Here is a 19,729-nt window from a genome sequence, read left to right on the forward strand (position 1 = left end):
GAGGCTCTAGCGATTTGGGAACTAATGGCCAGACAGCAACAGCAAAAGAAGTTCGAGACCAGGATGAGAAAGGTAGAAAAGACACTAGCGGATGCTAGGTGGGATAATGCACAGAAGGTGTGGAGGTCAGATGTATTGCAGGGGATTAAATTGTTCCCCGCAATTACTAAGGAAGGAGAGGAGACAGGTAAGAAAGCCACCTGTAAGACAGACAGGAAGTGTTCCAAGGATAGAGAGGATGAGGAAAAGTTGAGAAGAGAAGAGGAGTTAGAGGATGAGGAGTTGATAATGCAATTGCTGAACGACCGTCCACCACCTTATGCGGAGGATGGACAAGGTCCAAATACCAGTTCTGCCCCTCCGGCATCGGTACAGAACAGTGAAACCCAGAGTTCAGGAGCATCATCGGGATCTAAGGACCCGAGTTTATTGTTCACCCCGCAGATACCGCAGGTTAGGAGAATATATCCAGATGTGCCCGTGTTGAAACCAGCAGAAAATTATCAGCCGCAGATGCCAGGGTATTACAGCAGCGACAATAGTACAGGAATGATTATGGACCCAACTGTTAGGGGAGGACAGAATGGTTACAACCAAACAATGGCACAAGCTGAATCAACTCAGTTTTTGATGCCCCAAAAGCAGATGCAGGGAGGAACTGCATATGCTCAGATGACGGGGAGTCAGATGGGCATGCCGGCAATGATGACCCATGGTGTGGGAATGAACATGCCTCAGAACATGGGAAAGGGACAAAACCCAGATGCGATATCACTACCCATTACTGTAGGTCCACCGGTACCTTTGTATAGTCAGCCTAACTTAGGCATGAGCAGTCAGGGACCAATGCTGCAGAATGGGACAGAAAGGAGGTGCATAGAAAACACCCCAGGGATAACTCCGATAGCGGCTCAGCCAACTGGGTCTGGGTCCTTGATGGAGTTTAGTCCCATTTGTGCTCAGTCAACACTGGTGAGGTCGAGCCCCCCACTGATAATACCCTTAACATCGAACACTGAAAAGTTGCCTCAACCATCGATGGCAGTCGATGTGAACGCCACGCTGATGGGGGTGAATGCGCAACAGTTGACACAGTGGTTCAATAGTCTAAACTCCACACAAAATTCAGCTAGTGGGAAAGAAGAAGACTATATGAATAGGGTCAGGTTGAACATGGAAGCACAAGAATTGGTGGAAGGGACCATGGGTGTGAACAGGTTAGAGTCCTACACGGAAGAAGAGCTGAGGTATCTATGTCCCAGGATTACGAAGGAAGTGAACAAGGTACATAAGAGTCTGCAAGAAGCAGCTGACAGAAACGGGGTTGACATAGACAAGATGAAACACTTGAGCAGGAGCTACAGGTTAGATTTTGGGACCACAGATTTTGAACACATGAGGTCAGCAGGCATGAAGACACACCTTAGAGAATTGCTGCAGAGTGCACAAGTGTGGAGGTGCTTAGACAAATGGGAAAGCAGGTGGGTAAAGAGAAAGGAAAAGAGGAGGGACAGTGCCACAGAGCACAATGAGAAAAGACCGCAGAGTAGTGATACAGTAACAATGTTACCAATGAGGGAGACAGCAGGGGGAAAATTAGTACATGTACCATGGCACAGAAGCGACATTTAGTCCTTCACGGACGATTTTCCCAAACTGAGAGAGAAACCGATCGAATGGTATCAGCAGACTGACAGGTTTGTGAAGCTTGCAAAATGTCTCTGGGAAGACCTGAATACTCTATTTGAGATTGTGGTTCCGGCAGATTTGTGGGAGGATTGCAAAAGAGCTGTAGGTTGGCCGACGAGTGAACCAGAGAGAGACAGGGAGACGGGCGCACCATCACCTATGGTGATGAGCTTGTACTATAAGGTGATTGAACATTTGAAAACGAAGGTACCCGCGAAAAACGTGGATTGGCAGAAGATTGATCGAACTGCCCAAGAAGCTAAAGAATCGATTCATAGTTACTATGAGAGGTTGTTGAAGGCGTTCAAGAATTACAGTGGCACGGAGACAATAGAGGCGAAGGACATGCTCCATTTTGTCTTCAGATTTGTGGAAGGGCTGAGGCCAGAGATAAGTCAGATGATAAAGTCGCATTTGATTTGTTGGCAATCGAAACCGATTGATGAGGTGTTGAAATATGCGAAATACTGTAGCGACGAAATTGAGGTGAAACAGAAGAAGCTGAAAGAGAAGGTGATGATGATGCAGCTTAAGGCAGCTCAAACCGGTTTGCAAGGTTTGCAGGGTTTGCAAGGGATGCAAGGGTTCCAACAGCAGGTACCGCAACCGCAGTTGCAGTTGCAGGGAAACATGGCGTTTCAGCCGCAGGCCAGAGGCAGAGGCAGAGGAGGTTTTGTGAATAATGGTCCGGATTTGAACACTGTTGCGACGGGTGTGCAGGCAATGAAGAAGGTGATGCCGTGTCACGTGTGCGGAATCGTAGGTCATTGGAAACGCGAGTGCCCGATGATGGTGCAGGAAGGTGCAGGTGCAAGTGCAGGTGCAGGTGTCGGTCAGCAAAGCAATGATGTCAATGCATTTCAGACAATGAGGGGACCGAAACTGAGAGGTCCAAGCCCAAATTTTCAGACCGTAAATCAATTGCAGGGATTACAACCTATGCAGCCGCAGCAGATGCAGATGCCTCGTATGCAGATGACGCAAATGCAGCCAATGCAACAGCAGTTACCTATGGTACCTAATCAGCAAATGCAAATACCCTTGGCACCAATGAGTCAGCAGCAAGTGATGGTTCCTCCACAGGTAACGGGTCAGGTAATGAGTACAAACGGCACAGTACAACAGTTCCCATTACACAGTGAGAGTGGAATAAACAACGTATGGGAGAGTGACAGTTCAGGAGAAGAAGGAGATTGTGTGCTTGCGGCATCCTTGGAAGTTGATCAAAGGGGTCCGTACGTAGAGGGAAGAGTAATGGGGCATTGTGTCTCATTTTTGGTTGACACGGGAGCCACACGTTCAACAGTTAAGAGCAGTGAAGTACCAAATTTGCCACTCTCAGGGAGGACAGTTCAAGTGGTGGGAGTAGCAAACAGACATCTGACGAACCCAATTACAGATCCGGTACCAGTCAGCATCGGTAACTATCAAGGGGTACATCAGTTTGTGGTATGTGACTCAAGCCCGATAGCACTGTTAGGGAGAGACCTATTGTGCAAATTGGGTTGCTCGATCATGTGTTCGAACGAAGGAATAACAATCCAGACGAGCAGTGATGGGGAAGAAGAGGACAGTGTAGAGGGGGATGAGGTGGAAACTGTCGATGAAGAGTATCCTCTGATTTGTCTTTTCCCGATGATAACTGAAGAGGACATCCCAGCTGAATTACGGGAAACAGTCGGAAAGGAAGTGTGGGATATGACAGGGAAAGAGGTGGGATTGATAAAAGGAGTGGAACCAGTGAAAGTGGCTGTAAAGCCCAATGCAATCTTTCCCCAGACCCCACAATACCACATGCCACAAGATACCCTCATGAAAGTTGCTCAACTCATTGATGAATTTGTAAAGCAGGGGGTACTGAAAGAAGTGTTGAGCAGTCCTTGTAATTCACCAATAATGGGACTAATAAAGCCGAGTGGAAAGGTCCGACTCGTGCAGGATTTGAGGAAAATAAATGACATCATAGTCAAGTGCTGCCCTGTCGTACCGAATCCAGCTGTGATAATGTTTCAAATTCCTTGCGATGCCGAATGGTTCTCAGTCATCGATTTGTCACAAGCATTCTTTTCTGTGCCTCTTCATGAGGACAGCCAATTCCTCTTTTGTTTCAAATTCCTAGACAGAGTATACAGTTGGTGCCGAATTCCTCAAGGGTTTTCTGAGTCACCGTCAATCTTCAATCAAATTCTGAAGAAAGATTTGGAAGAATTAGAATTGCCATTCGAGTCAACCCTAGTACAGTACATCGATGACTTACTGGTTGCATCAAAGACAGAAAGTGGCTGCACAGCCGATACCATTGCTCTGTTGAACCATTTGGGAAGGAATGGACATAAGGTGTCTCCTACCAAATTGCAGTTCTGTCAGAAGAAAGTGAAATACTTGGGTCACCAGATAGAGAAAGGGTCACGGAGAATAATGAAGGAGAGAATAACGAGTGTACTCCAGATGAGTCCACCAAAGACAAGGAAGGAGGTGAGGAAGTTTTTGGGAATGGTGGGTTATTGTCGCCAGTGGATTCCCAACTTCTCGACTCTAGCAAAGCCTTTACTGAAATTGACCCAGAAGGATGCCTTGGATGAAATTGAGCTGAAAGGAGATGAGATGGATGCTTTTGTTGAACTGAAAGAATGCATGTGTAGGGCTCCAGCATTAGGTATGCCTGATTACACGAAGCCTTTCACATTGTTTTGCCATGAACGTGATGCATGTTCTTTGTCTGTCTTGACTCAAGCCCATGGTGGCGTAAACAGACCAGTAACGTATTTTTCAGCTACCTTGGATCCGGTCGCAGCAGCACTCCCAGGGTGTTTGCGCGCCGTAGCAGCAGTTGGTATCAGCCTCACTCAGAGTGAAGGAATAGTGATGGGACACCCAGTAACAGTCATGGTCCCTCACTCAGTTGAGATACTTTTGACCCGCTCCCGAACGCAACACATGACTGGAGCAAGACTCACGAGGTATGAAACGATAATTCTGGGCTCACCAAATGTGCAGCTGAAAAGGTGCACTACGTTGAATCCAGCAACATTGCTTCCTGGAGAAAATGTCAAAATTGAGAACGCTGAAGACGTCGAGCATGACTGCCTTCAGGTGACTGAATTTTGCACAAAACCTCGACCGGACATCAAGGATGCTAAACTTGATGAGAATGACCAAATTCTTTTTGTTGATGGTTCATGCCTGAGAGATGGGATGGGGATTTTGAAAGCAGGATATGCTGTCTGTACTGTAACAGGGGTCTTGGAAGCGGGATGGCTTCAAGGAGTCTATTCTGCGCAAGTAGCAGAACTTGTAGCCCTTACCAGAGCATGTCAACTGTCTGCATTGATGAAAGTCACCATTTACACTGATAGTCAATACGGGTTTGGGATTGTGCATGACTTTGGACAACTATGGTCACAGAGAGGGTTCCTGACTTCTTCAGGATCCCCAGTGAAGAACGGGGAGAGGATAAGGGAATTGTTACATGCCATTCAAGTGCCAGCTGAAGTTGCAGTGGTAAAGTGTAGTGCTCACACGAAAGGACAGGACTATGTGTCTCTGGGAAATGCATATGCGGATCAAGTCGCAAGATTTTGTGCCTTGAACTGTATATTACTCAGGGATGATTGGAATACGATAAATGAGCCAGAACTCGAACCAGCTGAAGCATTTGCCTTGAAGGTCGTAGATACAATAGATGAACTAAAAGCATTACAAAACAATGTCAGGGAGGATGAAAGAGATTCCTGGATTTAATCACAATGTATAAAGAGACAAGATGAGTTATGGGTTTCACATGAGGGAAAATTTGTTTTGCCAAATAGTCTCTTATCACAGCTTGCGCGGTTCTATCATGGGCAAGCTCACCTAGGGAGAGATGCCATGATAAGATTGTTCAAAACTGATTGGTTTAACCCCAGATTTCGTCAAGCTGCAGAAGCAGTTTGCCATCGATGTGTCACTTGCCAGCAGATGAACCCAGGAAAGGGAACAGTTGTAAACGCGAGCCACATTGGTAGGGCAAGCGGGCCTTTTAGTCGTATGCAGATGGACTTCATTGAGATGCCTATGCATGGGGGTCTGAAATATGTGTTGGTGATTGTGTGCATTTTTAGTCACTGGATTGAGGCATACCCCACACGTAGAAATGACAGCCTTACAGTCGCGAAGCTATTGTTGAGAGAGTTGATACCACGTTTCGGATTCCCGATCTCTTTAGAATCAGATAGAGGAAGTCACTTCAATAACGAGGTGATAAAGTTACTTTGCGAAGCGCTGAACATTGAGCAAAAGCTGCACTGTAGCTATCGCCCTGAAGCCTCAGGACTGGTGGAGCAGATGAATGGTACACTGAAATCGAGAATGGCGAAAATATGTGCATCGACAAATTTGAAATGGCCTGACGCATTGCCCTTAGTACTAATGTCAATGAGAAATACTCCCGATAGAAAAACTGGATTGTCTCCGCATGAAATTCTCATGGGCAGGGCTATGAGACTTCCTGCAGTTCCCGCAAACATGCTTTTGAATATTACAGATGATATGGTGTTAGACTACTGCAAGGGTCTGGCTGACGTGGTTCGCTCTTTCTCTCACCAGGTGGAAGCGACCACCTTGCCACCGATCCAAGGTCCAGGACACGCACTGAAAGCAGGTGACTGGGTCGTGGTAAAGAAGCACGTGAGAAAGTCGTGTCTGGAACCCCGTTGGAAAGGCCCTTTCCAAGTGATCCTGACGACAACTACCGCTGTGAAGTGTGCGGGGGTTCCCAACTGGATTCACGCCAGTCACACAAAGAAGGTGTTGTGTCCCACAGATGAGGAAGTTGAAGCGCTGAAACTGCCTGTGCCTGATAAAACAGTGCTGAGTGCTGAGACAGAACAGAACAGAACTGAAAGCGAACAGGCAGAAACTGGAGAAAAAGAGATATTCTCTGAAGACGAAGACACCAACTCGCTTGGGGAAGACCAAGGAGAAAGTTCAGACAGCGACGAAGCAGCTGAAGGTGACAAACAACCTGAAGCAGCTGAGGGTAGCAAAAAGCCTGAAGCAGCTGAAGGTGACAAGGAGCCTGAAGCAGCTGAAAGTGATAAAGAGCCTGAAGAAAATAACGGTGACGAAGGGCTCGAAAAAGGTGAAAAGGCAGGAGAGCCTGATCAGAGGAGGGCTTTCCCAGAAGCAGACGATACAGAAAAGGAAAAAGAGAACGTGATTGATTCCCCAGAAGGAGGGAACGAGGCAGAACAGAACGAAAAGGTTCAAGCTTCCACAGAAAAGACTGCAGGTCCATCAAATGGACACGGTGCAAAGAGAAGACTAAGTATCTCACCAATAAAAGAAAGGGGTAAAGAAAGTTTGAACGAAGGAGGAAGGCCAAAAGTGAAAGAGAAAAGAAAGGAAGTGACTGTCGTGGAACAATCGTCAAGTGAGGAAAAAGACTTGACAAAAGAGGAAAGTGCCAGCGAGGCAGAGTCGAAAAGAGAAGCAAAATTGAAAAGGAAAAGGATACCAAACAGGAGATATTCCGGTCCTGAATGGGCATATGCAGTCAATGACGACTGGACTGACGAGTTTGTATCTCTAAGCATCGAGAACGAAGAAGAAGAAGAGATACCAATAGAAAAGAAAAGTTTCATAGACTCTGTCGATTGAAAGAATAGTGAATGATATTGCTTGCTACAATATAACGTGAAAGAAACAACCAGCTGAGACATTGTTAAACCGGATGAGATTTGCTAAACTGATAAAGACTGAGTTATTGCCGAATTGAGACAAATGCTGCTAACCGAAAAGTGACTGGCCTTTTGAAGAAGACGGTGTGAACCTCGCGCTCGTTCAGCTTTGCAACTGAATTGCTAAGTAGCTTCATTTATAGGTGCTTCTAGCTCTCTGATTCTATACAGATCATGACTAGGTACGCTACGCAAAATAATAGAAAGAAATATTGTAAATATGTGTGTATAGGCTTGGTAATCACATGTGTACTAATAATAATGGCAATCGTGCTTGGAATGCATGGAAAAGGTGAGAATGAGAATATTGAGGCTTCTACTTTTGCTCCCGTTACTGTCACTGAACTAACACCATTGAAAAGACTAGCATTGGATGAGAGGCTCTTGCACGACAAGAAAGAGCTTTCGTATAACGTTTTCTATCGCTTGCTAACAGAGTATGTTGAGACTATGGATGCGAAAGATTGTTATGTATGTACACAGATACCGACCTCAGTAAAGGAAGGGGTGACTTATCACCACATGCCTCTTACATATGGGATTACATGTAGTATAGTAATGTCTAGGTTTTATGGTCAAACTAACATACAGTATTTTTACTCGAATTATGATGTTACCTTTGCTTATGTTCCTATAATAGCGCAGCTAAGCCAGACTGCTAAAGATTGGGATGCTAAGATAATGAGGGAATTTTTCGAGCCAATGCAACCTTTTGAAACGGCTCATGCTCATAGGGAGAACATTACTTGCTCAGTCTCTGCTGTAGAAATAAGCTTTTTAGATCGCACAGACGATAGAAGAGCACAAATGAAGGCGAAACTAGAAAAAGAGCTACATAAGAGGACTTCAGTAGATAATTATGATTTTGCTGCTATAAAGACACAAGGGAAAATAGCTTTAGATGCTTGGCATGTAGGGAAATTTTGTATATATCGAGGTGAATGTTATTACGACAATATTTTTGTAGGAGCGAGTGAGTGTAAACATACGTTTATTTTTAAGGCCAAGTGGACATTCATGATGAACGGACTTGACCCTGTCATTCCAGGTGTATATTACATTTGTGGGTATAATGCCTATTATCGTCTTCCAAAGGGATGGTGGGGGAGATGTTATTTGGGTATAGTGTTCCCAAAGGTTTATCAACTGGATGACGTATCGATGATTCAAAAGACATCTGGATCCCATCGTATCCAGAAAAGAGAGACCGCAGCTGCTGTAGTAGGAGATATATTTGGAGCCATGATTCCTTCATTGGGAGTTGTGTTGAATTTCATCAAAATAAAGTTGTCTACTATAGTGGATAACATGTTGACAAAGTTTTCAGGTGCTATAATACTGATAGATGCTGAACTTGCAGCGGAAAGAGCTATGACTCTTCAAAATAGGCTTGCTTTAGACATTCTTTTAGCAAAGGATGGTGGTGTTTGCAAAATGCTTGGTGCACGTCACTGTTGTACCTATATACCTGACAATAGTGTGAAAATTAAAACTATGCTTGCTAATCTAACAAAAGAAAGTGCAGATTTGAAGGAATTGAAAGAACCAGGAGTGTGGGAGAAGGTTGGAAAAGGACTTGCTTCAGTGGGACATTGGATTGGGGGAATTTGGAATGGAATATTGCTAAAAATAATAGAGGGAATATTAATAGTTATAATTTGCATATTTGGAATTTGGGGAATAAAAAGGGGAATAATAATGATTATGGAAAGAATTAAAAGAAGAAAGGAGGAGAAAATAATGAAAAGAATGGCAGAAGAATACAAAGCGCAAACCAGGGGAACTAAAAGGAAAAGAGAACTGACAGAATTTTAATGGAATAAAATTTGTGGGCATGATTTGTGTGATGACAAGTAGTCATCAGAGGAGGGATTGATGAAGCAGAAAATGAAGGTTTTGATTTATTAACGCTTAAACGTAGTGCTGAAATAATCATGTGTGACTTTAACCGAACTAATAAAGATTGTACGGGGACAAAATGTGCCCTCAGAGTAGTTTGCCATCATTTATATGCGTGCTTTATATAACGTGGTGTATTAGAATTGCACTAATCCTACATAATCATAAACGTGTGCTATGATTTGCTTATTTGAAATGCCTTAGCTTAGCATTACTTTAGCGAAGGCTTTGGCCTAGTTGCCTGGTCTCACGGTTTAGATGCTCGTATTTTTCCACTGTGCTAATAAACGTGTATTTTTGCTTGAAGCTGTACTTTTCCACAGAAACTGTTCACATGCTTATCTTAAGGTTTCGTGCCAGCCTGGCATATTTTCTCCTTACTCCAAGGTCGATCTGCAGGTGCGGACAATGGAGGCTCTGAAAGTGAGCTAATTGGTAGACAATGTTGCAACTTGCGTACCCATCTCCAAGGATAATGTATGCTTAAGTAAAAGCTTGAGAACTGTCGTTTTTGATTGGTCAATTTGAAGCTAACCTATGAACCCTCCAATGAAGACCCTACAGGACTTGAACTGTTGTCTATAAAAACCAGGTGCACGAGAGGAAACTCTCTCTCTCTCTCATCGGACATCCCGCCATTTTGACTTCGTAGCTATTATGGCCCACTTTGCTGCGACGCCATTTTGAAAGAGACTTTGATGCTTTCTCTAATCGAGAGAAAGAGACTTTGATGATTCTTGCCCTAGAGACTTTAACTTTGATCCCCTTGCGTGAAGTAGTAGTTTTACCTTGCCGCCGTGAGGCAATTGCCCCGTCCACCCCTGCCCCTTATGCCCCGTCTCATGCTGATCAAGAAACGGTACCCATGCTGACCGAAGAACGGTACCTGTGTGACGAAGACTTCCTTGTATGCTGATCGTAATTGGTAAATATGAAAGGAAAATTGTAAAACTGCATTGTGTTTCCTTTAGGTAACCAACTGCTGATTTTGATAAGGTCCCTAGTTAGGAGTTTTTCTAAATTAATGTTGCTAAATTGTTTTCGCATGAAGTCCCACATGCAGATGCTAATTTGAGGTTAGGTGAGGATTCCATATGTCGCACGATGCAATTTGAGATCTTGTTATGCTGACTAAATGTATGCGATTAGTTCATTACAGATTATCGTATTAGTGATTTGCATTGCTATTATCGAATGCCTTGTGATTCAAATGCTACATAGATTACACTTGTTTCGCCGCTATGGACAGCTATTAATGTTCATATATGTTTATCATTTGGTGTTGAGACACATTTATATTGTGCTAGCTTTGCTAATATAGGGAAATAAAATTCACTAATTTGAATAAACTGGTGTGGTTATTCCTGACTGAAAGGTCAGGGTTCGCCGAAATGTATTCTGGATTAATTGTTAAGTGTTGTGCCGTTCAAGGTATTGCTTATGTTCGTTATTGATTATTGATTTGATGCAACTGATCGATATAAGAGTACAGAGAGTTCCCACTTAGTCAAAAGATTCATCGGCCTAAAGAGTGTCCGAACACAGGTAAAATCATTACTACGGACCGCTCTATCACCAACGTATGATCCATGAGGACGAGATCCATGCTACATTTTCCGGAGATTCCCAAACAAAATAAATAGACATGCACAATGCCAATGCTTAATTTGTAAAAAAAAAAAAAAAAAAAGAGTGCAGGTGCCCAAAGTATTGCTCAGAAGCCTGCAGCCTGTGCTTTTGAATGTCCGTGCACCGAATATCAAGGATGAGCAGCCTTAACCCCTTCGCTGCCAGGCCTTTTCCCCCTCCTGTGCCAGGCCATTTTTTGCCTATTTGGGGCAGTTTGCGCTTAGGCCCTCATAACTTTTTGTCCACATAAGCTAACCAAGCCAAATTTGCGTCCTTTTTTTCCAACATCCTAGGGATTCTACAGTTACCCAGACTTTGTGGGTTCCCCTGAAGGAGGCCAAGAAATTAGCCAAAATACAGTGAAAATTTAGTTTTTTAAAAACAAATTGGAAAAAGTGGCTGCAGAAGAAGGCTTGTGGTTTTCCCCCTGAAAATGGCATCAACAAAGGGTTTGCGGTGCTAAACTCAGCAGCTTCCCAGCTTTCAGGAACAGGCAGACTTGAATCAGAAAACCCAATTTTTCATCACAATTTTGGCATTTTACTGGGACATACCCCATTTTTGCAATTTTTTGTGCTTTCAGCCTCCTTCCAGTCAGTGACAGAAATGGGCATGAAACCAATGCTGGATCCCAGAAACCTAAACATTTCTAAAAAGTAGACAAAATTCTGAATTCAGCAAGGGGTCATTTGTGTAGATCCTACAAGGGTTTCCTACAGAAAATAACAACTGAAAAAGAAAAATATTGAAATTGAGGTGAAAAAAACAAAAAATTTTCTCTACGTTTTACTCTGTAACTTTTCCCTGCAATGTCAGATTATCGAAAGCAATATACCGTTACGTCTGCTGGACTCCTCTGGTTGCGGGGATATATAGGGCTTGTAGGTTCATCAAGAACCCGAGGAACCCAGAGCCAATAAATGAGCTGCACCCTGCAGTGCGTTTTCATTCTATACCTGGTATACAGCAATTCATTTGCTGAAATATAAAGAGTAAAAAATTGCTATCAAGAAAACCTTTGTATTTCCAAAAAGGGCACAAGATAAGGTGTTGAGGAGCAGTGGTTATTTGCACATCTCTGAATTCTGGGGTGACCATAGTAGCATGTGAATTACAGGGCATTTCTCAAATAGATGTCTTTTTTACACACTCTCCTATATTAGGAAAAAAAATGTAGAGAAAGACAAGGGGCAATAACACTTGTTTTGCTAATCTATGTTCCCCCAAGTCTCCAGATAAAAATTATACCTCTCTTGTGTGGGTAGGCCTAGCGCCCGCGACTGGAAACGCCCCAAAACGCAACGTGGACACATCCCATTTTTTTGAAAGAAAACAGAGGTGTTTTTTGCAAAGTGCCTACCTGTAGATTTTGGCCTCTAGCTCAGCTGACACCTAGGGAAACCTACCAAACCTGTGCATTTCTGAAAACTAGAGACCTAGGGGAATCCAAGATGGGGTGGCTTGTGGGGCTCGGACCAGTTTCTGTTACCCAGAATCCTTTGCAAACCTCAAAATTTGGCTAAAAAAACACATGTTCCTCACATTTCTGTGGCAGAAAGTTCTGGAATCTGAGAGGAGCCACAAATTTCCTTCCACCCAGCGTTCCCCCAAGTCTCCCGATAAAAATGATACCTCACTTGTGTGGGTAGGCCTAGCGCCCGCGACAGGAAACGCCCCAAAGCGCAACGTGGACACATCCAATTTTTTTAAAGAAAACAGAGGTGATTTTTGCGAAGTGCCTACCTGTAGATTTTGGCCTCTAGCACAGCCGGCACCTAGGGAAACCTACCAAACCTGTGCATTTCTGAAAACTAGAGACCTAGGGGAATCCAAGATGGGGTGACTTGTGGGGCTCGGACCAGGTTCTGTTACCCAGAATCCTTTGCAAACCTCAAAATTTGGCTAAAAAAACACATGTTCCTCACATTTCAGTGGGAGAAAGTTCTGGAATCTGAGAGGAGCCACAAATTTCCTTCCACCCAGCGTTCCCCCAAGTCTCCCGATAAAAATGATACCTCACTTGTGTGGGTAGGCCTAGCGCCCATGACAGGAAACGCCCCAAAGCGCAACGTGGACACATCCAATTTTTTGAAAGAAAACAGAGGTGATTTTTGCGAAGTGCCTACCTGTAGATTTTGGCCTCTAGCTCAGCCGGCAGCTAGGGAAACCTACCAAACCTGTGCATTTCTGAAAACTAGAGACCTAGGGGAAATCAAAATGGGGTGACTTGTGGGGCTCGGACCAGGTTCTGTTACCCAGAATCCTTTGCAAACCTCAAAATGTGGCTAAAAAAACACATGTTCCTCACATTTCTGTGGCAGAAAGTTCTGGAATCTGAGAGGAGCCACAAATTTCCTTCCACCCAGCGTTCCCCCAAGTCTCCCGATAAAAATGATACCGCACTTGTGTGGGTAGGCCTAGCGCCTGCGACAGGAAACGCCCCAAAGCGCAACGTGGACACATCCAATTTTTTGAAAGAAAACAGAGGTGATTTTTGCGAAGTGCCTACCTATAGATTTTGGCCTCTAGCTCAGCCTGCATCTAGGGAAACCCACCAAACCTGTGCATTTCTGAAAACTAGAGACCTAGGGGAATCCAAGATGGGGTGACTTGTGGGGCTTGGACCAGGTTCTGTTACCCAGAATCCTTTGCAAACCTCAAAATTTGGCTAAAAAAACACATGTTCCTCACATTTCTGTGGCAGAAAGTTCTGGAATCTGAGAGGAGCCACAAATTTCCTTCCACCCAGCGTTCCCCCAAGTCTCCCGATAAAAATGATACCTCACTTGTGTGGGTAGGCCTAGCGCCCACGACAGGAAATGGCCCAAAACACAACGTGGACACATTACATTTTTTCATAGAAAACAGTGCCTACCTGTGCATTTTGGCCACTAGCTCAGCCGGCCCCAGGGGGGCAGAAATGGCCTAAAATAAATTTGTCCCTCAACCCCCCAAACCCCCCCGGGAGCGACCCTTGCCTACGGGGTCGCTCCCCATGCGTGACATTGGCGCCAAAAAACAAATCCCGGTGCCTAGTGGTTTCTGCCCCCTCGGGGGAAGATTGACCTAAAATCGCCCAATCTGCCCACAAGGGGGGCAGAAATGGTCTAAATACAATTTGCCCCTCAGGGCAGCGACCCTTGCCTGATGGGTCGCTCCCCATCTCTAAAAAACAAAAAACAAAAAAAAAATGCCCTGGCGCCTAGAGGTTTCTGCCCCCCCCCCCGGGGGCAGAAATGGCCTAAAATAAATTTGCCCCTCCCAACCCTCCCCCCCCCCTCCGGGAGCGACCCTTGCCTACGGGGTCGCTCCCCCTGCATGACAGTGGCGCCAAAAAACAAATCCCCGGTGCCTTGTGGTTTCTGCCCCCTTGGGGGCAGATTGACCTAAAATCGCCCAATCTGCCCCAAGGGGGGCATAAATGGTCTAAATACAATTTGCCCCCCAAGGCAGCGACCCTTGCCTGATGGGTCGCTACCCATCTCTAAAAAAATAAAAAAAATAAAAAAAAAAACACAAAAAAAAAAGTTGCCCTGGCGCCTAGAGGTTTCTGCCCCCCCGGGGGCAGAAATGGCCTAAAATAAATTTGCCCCTCCCAACCCTCCTCCCCCCTCCGGGAGCGACCCTTGCCTACGGGGTCGCTCCCCCTGCGTGACATTGGCGCCAAAAAACAAATCCCCGGTGCCTAGTGGTTTCTGCCCCCTTGGGGGCAGATTGACCTAAAATCGACCAATCTGCCCCCAAGGGGTACAGAAATGGTCTAAATACAATTTGCCCCCCAGGGGAGCGACCCTTGCCTGATGGGTCGCTCCCCATCTCTTAAAAAAAAAAAAAAAAAAAAAAAAAAAAAACACAAAAAAATAATTTGCCCTGGCGCCTAGAGGTGCAGATCGGCCTAATAATAGGCCGATCTGCCCCCAGGGGGGGGGAAGAAATGGCCTAAAATAAATTTGCCCCCCCAGGGAGCAACCCTTGCCTAAGGGGTCGCTCCCCTTGTGTGAAATTCACGCAAAAGAAAAAACTCCCTGGTGTCTAGTGGTTTCTGCCCCCCTTAGGGGCAGATTGGCCTCATCAAAATAGGCCAATCTGCCCCCTAGGGGGGCAGAAATGGCCTAAATATAATTTTCCCCCAAGGGGAGCGACCCTTGCCTAAGGGGTCGCTCCCCACCTAAAAAAATAAAATAAAACATACAAAAAAAGAAAAGAAAAAAAAAATGATCCCTGGTGCCCCCTCTAATAATAGGCCGATCTGCCCCCAGGGGGGGCAGAAAAGGCCTTCCCGAAAAAATCCCTCCCCTGGGAGCGACCCTTGCCCAAGGGGTCGCTCCCTTATTTCAATTTCACAAAAAAAAAAATCCCTGGTGTCTAGTGGGGTTTCAAAAGCCGGAATGCAAGCAATCCGGCTTTTGAAACCCTGGGAGAGACTTCAAAGGGAAGGAAATACATTTCCTTCCCTTTGAAGCCCCTCTGGGCCTCCCCCACGTGATTGAAAGAGAAATGCTGAGCATTTCTCTTTCAATCGGGGAGGCCCCTGTGACTAATCAGCGCGCGCTGCCGTCACAGGGGGGGTGGAGGGGGTCAGGGGTGGAAGGGGAAGGTCTTCCCCTTCCATCCCCGCCTTGGGTGGGAGGGGGGTGTACGGGGGGGGTGCGCTAGCGCTCCCCCAAGTTCACCTGTGCCTTGGACGAGGTCACCTCGTCCAAGGCACAGGGGAACTGTAGACTTGGACGAGGTCACCTCGTCCAAGGCACAGAAGCGGTTAAAACCACCCAATGCCTCTTTAATCCACTATCAGACACCCCTTTTGGGACATTCTTTCCATCCTTTTCTTCTCCCTTTTATCTCTTTTTCCTTCTCTTTCTCTCAGGAAATGTCTGATGCAAAAAATAAGTGCCGTTCCCCACCAGCAACCACCGGCTCAAATTAAGGACTGGACATACAAGTAATAATAATGGAACTTGTTTACTTAGTCAGCATTGGCATGAAAGTCTGACATGGGTCCGACCTCTCTGGACCTACTCTGGACACCCTTGCTAGACTGAGGACTCCATTGATAGATGTGGTCATATTGTTAATGCTTTCTCAAACTAAGTGGTTTTAACGAAAATACAATATACCACAGAAGGTAACTCATCCCAAAAAATAACTGAGTGCATAGTGAAGGCATAGGGAATCTACAGAAACACTTCAAATACATAGAAAACAGTGCTAAAAAACAAAAATGCCAGTCACTTAATTGTGCTGAGAAAACAATCCGAAGAGTAAACCAAAGTCAATCCATGGAACAAGCACAAAGCAATGCAACTCTGTAGGCCAGTTTCATAGGCTCCGCAGAAGAGCTCAGGTCTTGGATTAAACATTGCCAGATACACATGGTAATTTTATTTATTTATTTTTGCAGTTTTATGTAGTGCAAATTCAACCTGAAGGGATTGGAGAGCTTTACATGAGCACCAGTTCCATTGCACAAGGACACATTAATGTTGTTTTAGGCACAGGGAGATTAAGTGATTTTGCCCAGAATCAAAGGACGTTGAGCTGACGCAAGTCAACAGCTCTGGCCATTAAGCCACATCCTGTAGCGTTTAACTATTTTTTCATCTATGTACTACTAGAACCAGATTGTCATTGGTCACTTCTATCAATCTGTTGCAGGGCCACTTCAGCAGGTGATTGGTTGTGGTGAGGCAAGCTAGGCATATTCTTTAGGAATCTCACAGCTGCTTTCAGATCCATTAATTTTTTTTTTCTACTTTTGTGTTTAATCTTATGCTTGACTGAAGAGAGCATCTCACACTCCAGACATATGTGCTGCAGTGTTTCTTGACAGGTAGGCAGTCCTTCTGGCTTCCTAAAAAGGGTTGTATACAGTGACAGGGAGGGTTCCACATAATGAAAGTCATTTTTCCTGTGTCAATCGTAAAATTAAATCCCTCGTTCTATAATTCAGGATTCTTTTGATTATGGGCATGGGTGAAGGCCATTCGCATTCAAAGATCGGTGGGCTTTTTATACAACAAACAGAGAGAGAAACTTTTTTCTCCAAACATCTCTCTTAACATTTTCTCTACAAAAAGCTCAATTTGACGTGAGGGTGGATTCTAGGAAACCTACTATATGCAAGTTTATGCAAGTTATTATGGATAGACTGCACCTCCAAATCTTAATTCTTAGCATGTGTGAGGTCTAGCACTTTCTTCAATTTTTCCATCTTTGTAGTCTGTGAGGATACATAATCTTTCACGTCTGTAATGGTCCTCTCTAACATGTCTAATCGCTCTTCATATTTAGCCAGTCACTCCTTCATGCAAGCAGTTCTAGCTGTGAGCATATCTAGTAAACAATAGTTTGTAGGCTCTGCCTCATCTCCAGCAGAAAGATTTCACATCTAAATCCTTGATGTCATCTCCACAAGTTTCAGATTCTTTTTGCTCCCCTCCGCTCTTCTTCACAGCAAAAGTAAGTTTAGCCTGTTGCTGCTCCCTCTTAATCCATTGATTCTGAATAATCAATTTCCTCAGTTTTCATCAGAGACTAATTCACAATAACAGTGCATGAGAGGGGAGGAGGATTGCATGCTTGGTGCAGTCCTAGAGGTAGACAAGAACGGTCTTTCTGTAGATAGTGAGGTGAATGTCCACCCCATGTCATTCATAATTGATACTGGTGCTACCCACTTCACTGTTCATTGTATGGAGGTTTCAAACCTACCCTTCTCTGGAAGAGATGTACAAGTTGTAGGAATTAACAATAACCAAATTATTAATCATCTTACAGCACACATTCCTGTTAGAATAGGGCCAATTATCAGTATATAATACTGTCCTAGTCCTATTAATTTGTTAGGCAGAGACTTGCTCTACACTGGATCGTGTTGCAGTTGAAACACAAGATGAAGACCCAGTGTTCAATATAAAATCACATGATGTAAGACTCAAGTTGTTCCCAGTTTTAACTAAAGTTGACTTGCCTCTTAATTTAAGACATACTTTTAAAGAAGAGGTATAGGATTTCACATGTAAAGAGATAGGATTGATGAAAAGTGCAAACCCTATCAGGATTAATGTAAAACCTCATACCTTTTTTCCCTAGAATTAGACAATGCAGAGTTTCCAAAGAAACTGAAGAGGGAATGAAGCTGTTTATTAAACAAATGATACAACAAGGTATTTTGTGAGACATGGACATTAAAAAACGGATTCATAAATGGAGAACAGTGCGAAATGTAAGAAAAATAAATATAATAGTTATCCCATATTGTCTGGTTTATCAAATTATCTTGCAGTAATATTCTGCCAGAATCCTGCAGATGCAGAATGGTATGCAGCCACTGATTTATAGCAGGTGCTCTTCTCCTTTCATCTTCAAGAGGATATTCAATTTCGTTTTGCATTCCAGTTTAAAAATAAAGTCTTCATTTGGTGTCATGTTCCACAGGGATATGCTGGAAGTCCTCCAATTTCTAGTAATATTCTAAAAACAGATTTGTAGAATCTACAGTTGCCATGTAAGTCAGTCCTGGTGTATTATACTGATGACCTACTTGTGGCATCAAAGGCAAAAGGTACTGTAATTTAGATACAGCAAAACAAGAAAATCAAGATCCCATACAATCCAAAATACCAGCAGAATCTGCTGTTTCTGGATAAATGATTTTCCTCAGTTTTCACTGGAAACTGATTCACAATGATAGTACCTGAGATGGGAGGAGGATTGCATGCTTGGTGCAGTGTAGATGGTGAAGTAAATGGCCATTCTGGTCTCATTCTAAATTGATACTGGTGCTAACCGCTCTACAGTTTATTCTGTGTTGGTTACAAAACTTCACCCCTCGCGGGAACAGAAGTCCAAGTTGTAGGCCTTAGCAATAGCTAGATTCTGGGCAATGTGGGTAATGTTGGGAACTGGACTATGGAAGGGAATAGCCATGTATTATTTGGAAGTAAACTGGACACCAAGTTATGTGAATGGCCTCTCTTCAATTTTACATCTTTTTAGCTACTCTTCCTGTTGGACCTTTTAATGACACGCAAGCTAGGCTACTGGACACAAACTGCTTAACCTTGGTAATGGAGCTCCTCAATTCCTCCTTACGGGATGGATTGGTTTTGCCCTTGAGATGGAAACATGCCATGGTTCTTCCTCAGCTGAAAAAAACTAACTTGTATTCCTTTAATTTAGCCAATCTCTGGCCTATCTCCCTGCTACCTGCCTTTTCCAAAGTCTTAGAAAAGCATGTTAATGCTCACCACACCATCTTTGTTGAGACTACATTTTTTTTTCATCCACAACAGTTTGGCTTCAGGGCGGGACACAGCACAGAGTCAACCCTACTGGGCGTTATGGAAAATTTAAGACAACATCTGGATGCTGGTGGCACTGCTGCATTCATTCTGCTGGATTTGAGTGCGGCTTTTGACACTGTATCCTACTCAATATTGGAAGAAAGACTGGAGGCTCTGGGGTTTGAAGGTTCAGCTCTGAGATGGCTTGTTTTCTTCCTGACAGACTGCATGTTTGAATTCTTTTCAGCTGACGCTAAATCTAATCCACAAGCCTTGACCGGAGGAGTTCTTAAGACTCTGTTCTAAGCCCTCTTCTATTTAACATCTATGTTCACCCCCTAGCAAGTCTGATAGAGAGCTGTGGGCTCACCCTCTTCTATTATGCTGATGACACGCAGATTATGTTTTCTCTGTCATTGGACCAAAACCAAGATCCTTCAGCTTTGAACCTGGGCTTGAGCAAAATCTCTGCCTGGATGAATAAGAACTCTCTCAAGCTCAATGGGGATA

The sequence above is a fragment of the Pleurodeles waltl genome, chromosome 3_1 (genome assembly GCF_031143425.1).
Source record: "Pleurodeles waltl isolate 20211129_DDA chromosome 3_1, aPleWal1.hap1.20221129, whole genome shotgun sequence".
In the NCBI taxonomy this organism is placed as follows: Eukaryota; Metazoa; Chordata; class Amphibia; order Caudata; family Salamandridae; genus Pleurodeles; species Pleurodeles waltl.